General features: G+C 49.2%; 1 pseudogene; it reads right to left on the bottom strand.

Moving 5' to 3' along the window:
• LOC149367501 (uncharacterized) overlaps positions 1 to 14,047 on the bottom strand; it is an 80,755-nt pseudogene extending 66,708 nt beyond the window's left edge.
• Between the last annotated feature and the right edge of the window lie 245 nt (positions 14,048 to 14,292).

Below are 14,292 nucleotides of genomic sequence, written 5' to 3'. Positions count from 1 at the left end.
AATGAATATGAACATGGAAATGCAGTGCTTACATTTCCTAAAGAATTACACACACAACAGATATCAAGATGAATATGAACATGAAACTTACAAACAGCATATACAGTGTTTACACTTCCTGAAGAGGTATACAATAATATTTCAATATAATATATTTGATTTCAATACGTTTAAAAAGAAACAAACCAATGCATGCTAGCACATTATGATGCAAACAAAAGTTAAGGCAGCGTCACGCAGTGGACCTCACAGCACTACAAAAATGAATATGAATATGGAAATGCAGTGCTTACATTTCCTAAAGAATTACACACACAACAGATATCAAGATGAATATGAACATGAAACTCACAAACAGCTTACAAACATCAGTTTTCCGCCGGACGAGTAGTGGTGTCAGTTCATTGGTCAGTGTCATTTATTTGGATTGCAGTAATATTCATTGACTCATCAGAAAATTTGTTAATTCGTATCTAAATGAGCTAAGTGGGGCTGTAAAATCAATGTGGGGTTTAAGTTTATTATAAAGTGATGGTATGCAGAAGTCAAGTGTGGACCGGCCATAATTAGTTCGTGTACGCGGCACTCGTTTTATTTCCCTACGTAAGCTGTAAGCATGCATGGGACGGTGTGCATCGTTTGGAAGGTTATGCTTATGCATATACAGAGACAGTTTGTAGTCATATAACTTAGATGCTTTAAGCAGATTATGTTTAGTAAACAAGGGATCAGTAGATAGCTGGCTAGGGTTTCCATAAAAGTTCTCAAGAATTCGTAGCACTTTTTTTTTTGTAGTCGCTCCAGTTTATTATAATTATGGATGGTTGTAACTCCCCAAACTAAGATGCAATATGAAAGACGAGAGTAGAAGTTAGCAAAATATATTGCTTTTTTGAGCCTCATTGGAAGTAGTTCTCTCAGCTTATAGAGACAGCCAACTGTTCTGCTTAGTTCTATCACCAGCTTGCTAACATGCGTGTTCCACGACATGGTTTCTTCGAACCATACACCTAAAAATTTTTCTGATGTCACACGCTGCAAAGTTGTATCTTGAAAATTTAGGACTAGCTCAGTGTCACAGGCTTTGTTATGTGGCTTAAAAATAATATACTGATCAAAGGGCCTTCAGTTAAACTGGCAGAGGCCATCGGGGGCCACAGAACCGTTTTTTCGCGTCTTCGGGATGAAGCGGTATCTGCCAGTAGCCTGAAAGGAGGTCCAGTGTGGGGAAGTATTGCGACCGGTCGAGTGCGTCATCAAGGCAAGGTAGCGGATGAAGGTCGAGATGGGTGATGGCGCTGAGATTGCGGTAACCCACGCAGAATCGGGTGGTCCCGTCCTTCCTCCGCGCAAGGACGACAGGAGAGGACCAGCGAATATGCACCATTTTACGAGGAGCGGTCAGGAGAGGGAGAAATACTCTCAAACACGTACGCTGCGCGACACCCCACTGTTGCCGTCCTCCCCTGGGCTGATAATCCGGCGCGCGGAGCAACGTCCGCGGCTGCTTAGCTACCGGTCAAGCGCGTGTTTGCGTCTTTACAACACGGAGCACCAACGTCTTCTAGACATCACTGTTTTATTGTCGGTGGCGGAAATAGTCGACGAAAGTAGAAAAAAAAAAACAAACGCCGCCAGTAGTACGCGCACCATGTTATGCGAAGGTCTCAGCACGTCTGCGGTGTCCATTTCTTCACCGCTTTTCCGCCGGTCCCGAGTTGCATTGGCAGTGGACGTAGTTGGTGAACAAAAAATACTTGCGCCAACAAAAATCTTAAACGTTAGCGCACTTGTGAACGAAATGCAGACAGAAACAAACCCACTGCCTGTGCCTAATATCGGGCGCGGAATGAAGCGCAGCGCCTGGGTTACCAAACTATATACTCTGTGCATAATTTTAAGGGATCAAGTATTTGGACGGCCTTGGCAGACCTCTTTTAATTCAGCAGTACACTATGTGAGGACTTCACAAATTTGGCCACAACTTCGTTTCGCCGCCCCACATGATCGTCAATATTGGGAAGGTGTGGGGATCGCCACCTGAAAAAAATAAACATGTCGTTAGTACAAAAATACTAATTTAATTTGCACAGCATGGCATAAATAGAAGCGGCGACATGAACTTTTACCCAACTGCAAAGTGAGGAAAAATGCAGCCATGGCAACGTAAGATGAAAAAATACACGGCATGCACAAGACGGTAAACTATGCCACGCATTGTAATAAATTATTCGACTGAAATCGCATCGAATGCACTGTAAAAAAAAACCCACACTGCATAACCGTGCCAGAGATACAACGCAGCGACTTGAGAAGTGCCCCGACCCGATTGAGATTGGAATTCTCAACACAGGTGCGACGATTCTGCCTGTCAGTAAGTGGCAATAGCGTTCCATTAGCGTACCAACCTATTAGATCGTGTAATTGCACATTTTCTGGTATTTGTGCACCAGTGAGTACTGGCGGGAGCGGAGAAGGCGAGAATGCGAATTGCTTTCAGTCAACTGGCTTGTATCGCTCGTAGTACGAACAGCTCTACGCAAGCGGCAGGAGGGGTCGAATTTCAATTTCATCGCGCGTATCTCCGCAAACAAACATTCTAATCATCAGAAGTGGGTTCGTTTCGGTCATGTACTCGCTGTTTCCAAAATGTTCAGTTTGTAAACGGGGTACTCTGTCGCAAGCTCAGCATCTAAACTGGCACACTCGCCATGTCCAAGCAGGCAGCGAAAGCGTTCATGAAAAACTGAGCTCCACGAAAAACTAGATATTCATTGCTCTCCGCGATCTTGTGTTTCAACGCATGTTGCTTTCGTTTTTCTAACATGCAACACCGTGCCGCATTTGCCCAACAGGCAACCGGCGACAAAAACTACACGCGTGAACTGCGAGCATGGCACTCACCGATGCTGATCGGTCGCTGCGTCGAGGAATGGTCGCTTGCTCCCAGTTGGTTATTGCAGGAGCTAATGGCATAGCACACACGAGGATGGACAAGAGGCGAACGCCCACCCAAAATTTTTAGGCTTGGCAGGAATAAAACAGGCGAATGACACTTTCAGAGATCGCACGCTGCTTCGGCTGCAGCCCACCGGCTGCAGATTATCAGCCCACGATGGCGTCGGCGGTAGGCGGCGCTCGAGTAAAACAAACATGGCGACGCCCAGGTATCGAAACTAAAATCATGTATACGAAGTGGAAAGATGCCTTGGGCGAGCATGTCGGCCACGTGCGGCTGCACCGTTCGGCGGTGCGACAAAATGAGGTTAGTGGCGAATGTGGCCGTCACCTTCAGTGTCGATGCGATGGTGTGTCAAGGAAGTATACCCATGTTCACTGGCCTTCAGTAGGGCCTTCAGTGCGGCGAGCTCCACGGAGGTCTGATTGGAGCCAATTTGAAGCACTCCCGCGGTAGGGCTTCTGTTGTAGAGGAGAAGTTGAGCCTGGGCCCAAAACTTGCCCAAGGGTGACCCGTGACGCAGGTCGAGAGTGTGACCACCGAGGTCAAGTACGAGCACGTGAGCCTTTCGTTTCGTCACCGTTCGATGGCTCTGAGGTGAGGTCGTTTCGCGGGCTGGGGCTGCACATCGGACGGGCTCGAATAGTCGACTGTAATCTGAACGCCCAGCTGAGCCCGTACCCAAGTTGCCGCTCCTGGTGGTAGAGTCACGTCAGAAGCCGTCTACACTGCTCACACGTGGAACAGGGGGCACACGTCAAACAAGCACACTTGGCCGCCGACAACAGGGGGAGGCACAGACCCACACCGACGTGAAAAAGCAGACAAAACCAGCCTTGGCTACAGGGAGCTCGGTAGTACCGCGGGGTCGCAAAGTCGACAACGACACCCGCTGCTGGCGCCAGCCGCACCAGAGGACCACCGGCCAAACGGCTGACGTCCACAAACTCGTTTAAGGTCGTGCCGAAAGCATGCACACTCACGACTACACGTCCGAGCTGAGTGACCAAGGCGCCGTTTAAAGTTAAAAGCTGGGTTTCAGGGTTCGTTGGAGACAAGGGCGGCGCTCTGACCTCGATCGACTTGTCTACTACATTGCCAGCAGCCCTCGTGTCAACTAGGGCATTCACGGGCTGGCCCAGTAGAGCAACCTTTACAAATACTTAAGGCGCAGCACGGGGACGAGAAAGTGACAAGAGTGGCCGACGTCACGAGGGCACAAGCGCAAGAACTGGCATTGGCACGCCCTGCATGTGATATGTAATAGTACTGCATGAAATATCTGGTAGATACATGACTCAGACTCTCAGGGACGCCGTAGTGAAGGGCTCCGGAAATTTTGACCACCTGGGGTTCTTTAACGTGCACTGACAGCGCACAGCACACGGGCCTCTATATTTTCGCCTCCATCGAAATTCGGCCGCCGCGGCCGGGATCGAACCCGCGTCCTTCGGGCCAGCAGCTGAGCGCCGTAACCACTGAGCCATCGCGGCGGGACAAACTAAGATTTAAGTGCACATTTCTATTGGTTGTTTGCCAGCTGCAGCCACAGTATCCCCGGAAACTTCTTAATCTCATCCGCCCACCCCACTTTCTGGCGCCCATGCAGTAATGATGAACGGCAACGAATGAACGGCAACAAACTAAGCTTTAAGTGCACATTTCTGTTGTTTGCCGTTCATCATTACTGCATGGGCGCCAGAAAGTTGGCTGGGCGGATGAGATTAAGTAGTTTGGGGGATACGGTGGCTGCAGCTAGCAAAGAACAGGGTTAACTGGAGAGACATGAGAGAGGTCTTTGCTCTGCAGTGGGCGTAGTCAAGCTGATGATGAGAATGATGGTCATGAACATTGACCAACTCGCTCAACTCTCGGCTTTACACTCCACAGATTTTAACTCTTTTTCACCCGGGCCTAGTGCTTATACGGCGCATGGAAGGATCCCCAATAATTTTTTGTAGGGAGTTAAGAAACGTGGTTTTATGAAAAGAAAATAGTGGATTGTATATGCAATATGCTAGTGCATTCGTACGGCGCAAGGGCATTTGAGGCCAAAGAGCGGCATAGCACAAGGTATTTATGCCTAGGCATTACGGCGTTAATGACCCATTTCCCAAACATTTCTCCCCTGACAAGCCGAGCCCCATGCCAGCTAGGGGAAAACTTGCGCCCATTGTGCCACCGGTGCCTACCCTGCTGCAATCTCGTGCCTTCCGCATGTGAGGTGGATGCTATATCTGGCAGATGCACATTTCTCCTTGTTGCCTTTCACCATTACTGCATGAGGCATGGAAAAACAAATCTGGGGCATCACAGAGGATTTTTCTCATCTTCTTTCCTGTTGCATCGTCATCACCAGCCTGACTACGCCCACTGCAGAGAAAAGGCCTCTCCCATGTCTCCCCTGTTGACCCTCGGTTTTGCCAGCTGCTGCCACTTATCCCCGCAATCTTCTTGATCTCATCCGCCCTCCTAACTTTCGGCCGCCAACTCGTACGCTTGCCTTCTCTTCCGCAAATATTTCCAAGATTATAAACTGAAAGTTTATAACGGGATGTGAGCATTGATTTCACGCAATAAGGAGAGCTGCTGCCCTCATGTCGTCATGCATCATCACTTGGGCTGAGTAATTCTTGTTTTCCAGTGTAAAATTTAAAGCGAACAGAAAAAAAGAGAGTCCTCCATAAAGGCAGCAATAAAATTCCAATAAAGAAGAATGTCTGGAAGGGAGACACGATCTCGCTACTGCTATTCACCGCCTGTTTACAGGAGGTATTCCGAAGTCTGAATGTGGACCAGTTGGGGATAACAGTTAATGAGTTAATGGCGAATACCTTAGTCATGTGCGATTCACTGATGACATTGCCTTGCTAGCTCACTGAGGAGATGAACTGCTAAGAATGATCAATGCGCTGCACAGCCAGAGAAGAATGATGGGTCTAAAAAAAATTGGCTGTGGTTTAGCTCTGGTTGAACCTAGTAGTGTAGCGACCGGTACTACATACCCCTGGCTGCGCTTAGGATTCGCTTGAGAGTAAGACACACGACGCAAACTTTACCCTTTACGCCGGATTACCTCATCCCAGCCGTCTGAAGCTAGTTTTATCAGCCTCCGCTTCTCGTGAGGAACCTGCCGATACCAACCTTTCCCGGTTCGGACTACCACATCGAGAGGCAAGTCCATATCTTTTCCGCGGCCCTGTCCAGCTCGGACCTCAAGGAACAACGAGCCCACGTCGCCAGAGCACGGGCAGCGGCTTTCACCAACGGCGTCCCGGACTAGGGACCCGATCAGCCTTCCATTCAACTAAGGCAATGTGGCTTTAATAAACGTTTTCATCATCATCATCACAGCGCTTCGTTAAGAGACTAAACCTCGCGACGCAGCAGCCACCGATACCGAACGCCGCTAGAGATGCAGCTTCGCACTCGGACCACCGGCGCGTCGGCGCCTCGACGGCGGCATGGAACCCATTGTAGTAGAGGAAGAAGACATATCACCCTCCGAACTGACCTCTACCAATGCGGCGAGGCGCGCACACCAGCTGTGGGCGATGACGTCACTCCGCGCATGCGCACAGCTGGCGGAGCGTGGTGCCATGGCTCAGCGCAGCCACGCTGACCTCGCAAAGCGGCTGGCGTAGTGTAGCTCTCGCTCCAAAATTAACAAGCACAAAACCACAGCAATGTTCAACAAATGTCGAACGGAACAGCAGTTTGCAATTGATAGCGAGGTGCTGTAAGTAGAAAGAGAATATGTCTACTTGGGGCAGGTAGTGACCGCTGATCCGGATCTTGAGAGTGAAATAACTAGAAGAATGAGAATGGGGTGGAGCGCATATATGGGAGGTTCTCTTAGATCATGATTGGCAGTTTGCCATTACACCTCGAGAGAAAAGTATACAACGGCTGTATCTTACCGGTACTCACCTATGGGGAAGAGACGTGGAGCCTAACTTAAAGGATTCAGCTTAATGACAACGCAGTGAGCTATGGAAAGAAAAATTATGGGTGTAACGTTAAGAAATCGGAAGCGGGCGGCGTGGGTGAGGGAACAAACACAAGTTAATGACATCCTAGTCGAAATCAAGAGGAAGAAGTGGGCTTGGGCAGGGCATGTAACGCGAAGGAAAGATAACGAATGGTCCTTAATAGTAACAAACTGGATTCCAAGAGAAGGCAAGCGTAGCAGGGGACGTCAAAAAGTTAGGTGGGCGGATGAGATTAAGAAGTTTGTGGGATAGTATGGCCACAGATGACACAAGACATGGTTAACAGGAGCGACATGGGAGAGTCCTTTGCCCTGCAGTGGGCGTAGGCAGGCTGCTGCTGACGTTGATGATGAGAAAACTTAATGCAAAAGAAATATTTTTCAAGACTTTCTGATGTCGGTTTAATGAGAACGCAACACAATTTATGGTGACTCACCATGATTAGATTATAATCGCAACATAAATTTAATTTGCAAACTTGTAAGAGAAAATGTATTGCTTCACAACATTTCTTTTTCCTGCATGACACTTTTTTAGTGAATTAATATCTATTTCATAAAAATTTAGAGCGCAAACATAGACAACTACAGGGATGACGGCACACATACAGCAGGAGTCAACGTGTGGTTGTCTATGTTCGCGCTCTAACTTTTTACGAAATCATTATGCACCAACTCTCCCAAAAAGAAGTACACGGACCTCTAGCATTTCGCCTCTATCGAAATGCGACCGCCGCGGCCGGTATCAAACTTTTCCGCGCTGTAAGGAATTTCATTGAAGACACGGGGCCGGTGGCCTTTCAGAACAGGACAGGGTTATCTACCGACAACTTTTTACAGCTTTTAAAGTTTTACTTGTCATCCACCTTTGTCCTGCCTAGCACCACTTTTAAGTGTTATTTTAAGCATGAAATGCTTTTAGCTCCCGTTGTCGGCAGTGTGGTGACGTCACGCCGAGACGGAGAGCCATCATCAGGGCACTGAAATCCACTCATCCGGGCACTGAATTCCAGTCATCCGGGCTCTGAAATGAGAACATCCGGGCACCCTACGAGACTTAACGAGATTTGGTTGGTTGGTTGCGACTGAGAGAAGGATGAAAAGGGAAGTGCACGGGCCTGCCAACTGGCTCATGCCGAGCCACCACAGCTGCCACGTGCAGATAGAAGAGAGTTGAAAGATAAGAGGACAGAGTAAAGACGCGCGTCGCAACTACCGCGTCCGCCGGAACGGACGCTGGCTGAACACGGCCGCAGCCCGAAGGCTGCAAACCGAATGCCACAGATATCTTGAGACTCTCTAAGCCCTCCTACGGGACCGGCATACAAGCGCCGGTTGCTCTCCAAAAACGAGTAAAAAAAAAACTGCTGCCAGTGTCTTCTCAATGTTTATCAAGATATCAGTCGAGCTGTGCATTTGATAATGCACGGAATTATAATTTCCGATTTCTAATAACGCGTGCAAAAAGCACATACATGCCACAATACACTTCGTTGTCATACGTGATCTGTTAGGGGCTTTGAGAGAAGGCCGCTTAGAGAAAGAGGGGAGCTCCAGGGCGAGAAGGGCTTTCGGCTGAAAAACTGCTTTCGCGCGCTCCCCAAGGATGGCGCTGCGGTCCTACACTCACGCATGTAAAAGACCGGCCGCAGGGCCTTCATGCCTTTTCCCCCTCTGGCAGGCAGATGTATACACGCTCGCGGAGTATTCGAACGCGCTGCATATACATTCTTGTCCGCGTACGCTTCTGCATCGTCCTGGATTTCAATGCCGCCACCGTCACAGCTGCTTAAGCCGAGCAATGGAGCCTGTGTTAGGCCCGTAAACATTTCATGCTCACTTTACTCTCGGTTGTGGGAGAGGCATTTTATGCGAAGCATATTACTAGAGCTACACTACAGCCCGTCGAGCGCGGCGGTGGAGCTACCACCGTGACAACCTGACACCACGTGACACCACGTGACAACATGACGTCACAGCAGAGAAGAGATGGGCTGCCGGCTCGCGCGGTCGGCCGCGGCGGTGGAGGCTCCACATCAGAGGCGCTCCCTGCTGCTGCTGGGGGTACATCAATACAGCCTATAGGGAATGGTGGCGGTGGTGGAATAACTAAGGGTGTTTCCAATGTACTTTCCATGGGTGCCAAGAATGCTGTTTTAAGTCTCACACGGCGGTGGAAAAGGCAAAAACATAACCGCAAGCTCAAGATCAAGATCGCAAAATTAAGCTTGCAAGCAGAAGAGTATGCACGATCCCTGGCCAAAAACAACTGGTTGGCCAAATGCGACTCCATGAAAGGCACCCTCAGCACCAAGGCGGCGTGGAGTCTTCTTAGATGTTTGATAGAGCCCTCTAAGTCTCGCGGGGATCAGCAACGTAACCTCAAGAGAGCCCTACACGGCTTCGCGGGCACGGACCAGCAGCTAGTTGCAGCCCTCGCGAGCAAGTACCTCTGTACAGTGAAAGACAACGAGCCAGTACGGGATTATGAGGGTATGGACAATCCGGACCTGGACAGAGAGTTCGAAGTCGAGGAAATACAGGCGGCGCTTATGGCCATGAGGCGGGGCACGGCGCCAGGGAACGACAGGGTGACGGTGGGATTGCTTGTCAATCTCAATCAGCAAGCGCTTAAACATCTCACGCAGTACATCAACGAATGCTGGAAAAGTGTACAGTTACCCAAGGCATGGAAGACGGCTGATGTCAGCTTTATTCCCAAGCCTGGAAAGGAGGTGAACATCAGTAACCTCAGGCCCATCTCGCTTACGTCGTGCGCCGGGAAACTGATGGATAAGGCGGTACACATGCGACTTTCTACGTATATAGAAGACCACAATATTATACCTCACACAATGTTTGGGTTTAGGGCACACTTGTCAACCCAGGACGTGTTACTGCAGCTGAAGATGGAGGTTATCGATCCCCCGCGCAAACGAAACAGTAGGGCCATACTAACATTAGATCTGAAGGGGGCTTTCGACAACGTGAAGCATTCCAAGATTCTGGACAATCTACAGGGTACTCACTGCGGAAAGCGTACCTTTATGATCATGGAAGACAGTTGGGCTAGTTGGTGTGAATTCGTTAATGACTGCGACATTGCAACTAGCGTGGAAACACAAGGACAGCGACACAAGAAGGACAGCGACACAAGTGCTGTCCCGTCAGTTTCTTGTGTCGCTGTCCTTGTGTTTCCACGCTAGTTGCAATGTCGCAGTCATTAGCGTACCTTTAATTACATCAAGGCTTTCTTGCAAGATAGGCAAGCGCACATCAGGATTGGCGACACGAGGTCCGAGGCGATACCCATGGGCACCAGGGGGACGCCTCAGGGAGCAGTCCTTTCTCCACTGCTCTTCAACGTTGCCCTCATGCATCTGCCGGAACAACTCAATGCCATAAGGGGAATCCGCCACGCCCTATACGCGGATGACATAACCATATGGACCACGGAGGGAAACATGGGACAGATGGAGGAGGCCCTCCAAGAGGCTGCCAGTACGGTTGAAAAGTATGCTGAAGAATGCGGACTGCGCTGTTCCCCGGACAAGTCGGAGCTCCTCGTCCTGCGAGGGAAGGGGGATACTGCATCGCTGGAAATCTCGGTCCATGATACACCTATTCCCGAGGTGGAAACAATACGGATTTTGGGGCTGCTCATTAACAACAAGGGTGTGAACGCAGCAGCGATCACCAAGCTCCGAACGGTGTGCGAACAAGTCATCCGTATGATATCTCGGATCACAAGCAAGAAAAACGGCATGCAAGAACAGGATACCCTTAGACTAATACAGGCCTTTGTCATCTGCAGGATAGTGTACGTGGCCCCGTACCTTCGTTTGAGGAAGACCGATCTAAACCACCTGGACGTTATCATTCGAACGGCTTATAAGAAGGCACTCGGCCTACCCATGAAAGCATCTACGGAGCGTCTACTAAAACTAGGGGTACACAACACGGCTGATGAATTGATTAGCGCCCATCTTACAAGCCAGGTAGTGCGACTGGCCACAACTACGACCGGCCGCAGGGTCTTAGAAGATTTAAACATTAGCTTTCCGCAGCAAGTGGCTGGGAGACAAGATATACCTAAAGAGTGGAAGAGCAAATTCCTTACGCTTCCGCTTCCCAAAAACATGCACCCGGAGCACCATCATGCTAGACGAGTGGCGAGGAGCAAGAAGATGAACGAGTGCTATTCAACAAAAGAAGGAGCCTTCTTCGTGGACGCTGCGGGTCCTGTACATGGAATATCAACAATCTCAGTGGTGCACCAAATGCAAGTCGTGGACGGGCTTTCAGTTCGTAACGGGGATACACAGGCTATGGAGGAAGTAGCGATAGCCCTAGCCGCAACGCACTCCGAATCTAAATACATAGTTACAGATTCCCAGGCGGCTTATAGAAACTATATGCGTGGCAGAATCACGCCGCTAGCCTGCAAAATTCTTAGTCAATGTAGGACTTCAGCTGAACGGAAGGAATTGATATGGGTACCAGGTCACCAGGGAGTTGAAGGAAACGAGCGCGCACACGCTTCGGCCCGAGCTTTTCTTCCCCGGCATCCTTCTACGTCCTCCCTTCCTGATTCTGGCTCCCCCTCTCCGCTAACGACGTATTCAGAAATATTGCAACATTTGCGCCTTGAAAGGCAGACACTTCCGAGGCCCGCTAAGGGTCTCAGTAAATCAGAGGAATGTCACCTTCGCAGGCTACAAACTATGTCTTTCAATAACCCAGCTACGCTTCACGCCATTGAGCCCGAGTCCTTTTCGGCACAGTGCAAATTTTGTGGCCAGTAGCCAAACTTGTACCACATGGTATGGGCTTGTCAGAAAAATGACAGCATTGAGATCATAAATCAGCCAACGCGGGAGGGCTGGGAGGCGGCCCTGTCCAGCTCGGACCTCGAGGAACAACGAGCCCTCGTCGCCAGAGCACGGGCAGCGGCTTTCACCAACGGCGTCCCGGACTAGGGACCCGATCAGCCTTCCCTTCAACTAAGGCTTTAATAAACGTTTTCATCATCATCTACTATTGACAAGCGTATTCAGGCGTCCCTTTACAACGCCAGCGTGCAGAAAGTGTTTAGGTATGTTGACAACTAGCTCGTGGTAGTGAATGTGACTGATGCTCAGGATAGAGGTATAGATGTGAACAACATTCTGGAAATATTAAGGCGGAAGCCTTTAATGCCTCATCGTTGTAAGCAGAAGTTGTCGACAGAAAATGTCACGCTTTTCAGTTGGTCGAAACGGTCGTGACGTCACAGTGCGCGAATTTCAAACGGAGCCAAGTATACTTTGGCTAGTAACCATGCAACCAATTAAAGGGATCGTATAGTGATGCTCCAAGTTAGTGGGACTTACTTAACCAATTATCATTTCTAGTCAGACCAGATAAACAAATAAAACAGAGTAGGAAATTTTCCGAGCTTGAGAATCGAACCCCGGACTCCGGAGTGCGAGACGAGCACGCTACCACTTCGCCATGCCAGCTCGATGATTTAGAATGAACAAAGGCGCGTCTAGTGACTACGGTGTCTTCGTTCACTCCCATCTTCCTTCCTTCCCGTTACGGCGAGGTTTAGGTGTACACCGAGATATGAGAGACAGATGCATTTCCTTTCCTCAAAAAACCATTTTAAGGCGAAAGCCTTTAATGTCTCATCGTTGTAAGCAGCAGTTGTCGACAGAAATGTCACGCTTTTCAATTGGTCGAAACGGCCGTGACGTCACAGTGCGCGAATTTCAAACGGGGCCATTTGTAAGTGGGACTCAGCTTAGTTAATTGCTTAATTACACAATTAGCCTAATTAACTTTTCTAGTCAGGCCATATAAATAAAAAAAACGATTAGGAAATTGGTCGAGCTCAGGAATCGAACCCCGGTCCTCGGCGTGCGAGACGAGCATGCTATCCACTCCGCCATGCCAGCTCGATGGTTTGGAATGAACAAAAGCGCGTCTAGTGAATACGGTGTCTTCGCTCACTCCCATCCTCCTCCCTTCCCTTCCGGCGAGGTTTAGGTGCCCATGGAGATATGAGAGACAGATACAATTCCTTTCCTCAAAAACCAATTTACCGACGAGCGAGGCGTACAACCGAATGGGCAATGGCGTTCTATGGACTCCCTGGCAGCGTTGCAAGACGCTGTCGCGTTCCACTCTTAGAGGCGAAGCTTAACATCATAATCACACATCAGTGACCACACTTTAGGTCAAAAAAGTGCCCCCTGAATTTTGACGGGTGTTCACCGAGATATGTGAGACAGTTACTGCGTAATTTCCTTTCCTCAAATACAATTTTCATTTTCTTCATTACGGCCATCTTTCTCTTCTTTCACTCGCACTTCCTCCCTTCCTCTACGGTGCGGTTCAGATGTCCACCGAGATGGCAGAGAATTACTGCGCCATTTACTTTCCTCAAAAAGCGTTCCGTTCAAAGGGCAAGGCATCACGCCGAAAGGGTGGTAGCGTTCCGTGGACTCCCTGGCAGGGCTACAACACGCTGTCGCGTTCCACTCCCGAAGGCGAAGGTTAAGCGTCATTAATTAGCAGTTAATTAGTATTCAGGGATTAATCGGTAATAAACCATTAATTAGTGATTTGTCATCACTTAGTAATTAGTACTCAATAATATGTGACGCCACCAGTGCCACAGAAGCAGCGAAAGTGGTTCGGAAAACGCTTTCGCCTCTACGCACTTTAGACAGTCAAAGTGACCCTGAATTTTTTTTTCTAATAATGCATTCGGAATGAAGTTCACTCACGAATTACCGCAGGAAGGTCGCATCCAGTTCCTCGATGTGTACCTTATATTTGAAAAAAATCTCTGCGCCTCCCGTAACCGAGAGTAGAGTAAGCATGAAATGTTTACGGGCCTAATGTCATCTCGGTGGACACCCGAACCGCACCGTACAGGAAGGGAGGAACGCCACCACCCGTTCAGCGCGATGCCTTGCCATTTGAACGCAAGGTTTTTTGAGGAAAGGAAATGGCGCAGTAATTCTCTGCCATCTCGGTGGACACCAGAACCGCACCGTAAAGGAAGGGAGGAACGCCACCACCCGTTCGGCGCGATGCCTTGCCCTTTGAACGCAGCGCTTCTCCCCCGGATCACGTATGACAACGAAGTGTAACGTGGCATTTATGTGCTTTTTCAAGCGTTATTAGAAATCGGAAATTATAATTCCGTGCATTATCAAACCCACAGCTCCACTGATATCTTGATAAACATTGAGAAGGCACTGGCAGCAGTTATTTTTTGTCTCATTTGGAGACCAACCGGCGCTTGCATGCCGGTCGCGTAGGAGGGCTTAGAGAGTCTCGTTAAATCTCG

This window comes from Amblyomma mixtum, chromosome 1 (assembly GCF_055824585.1).
Source record: "Amblyomma mixtum isolate Tamu chromosome 1, ASM5582458v1, whole genome shotgun sequence".
In the NCBI taxonomy this organism is placed as follows: Eukaryota; Metazoa; Arthropoda; class Arachnida; order Ixodida; family Ixodidae; genus Amblyomma; species Amblyomma mixtum.
This window is presented reverse-complemented; position numbering and strand designations above follow the sequence as displayed.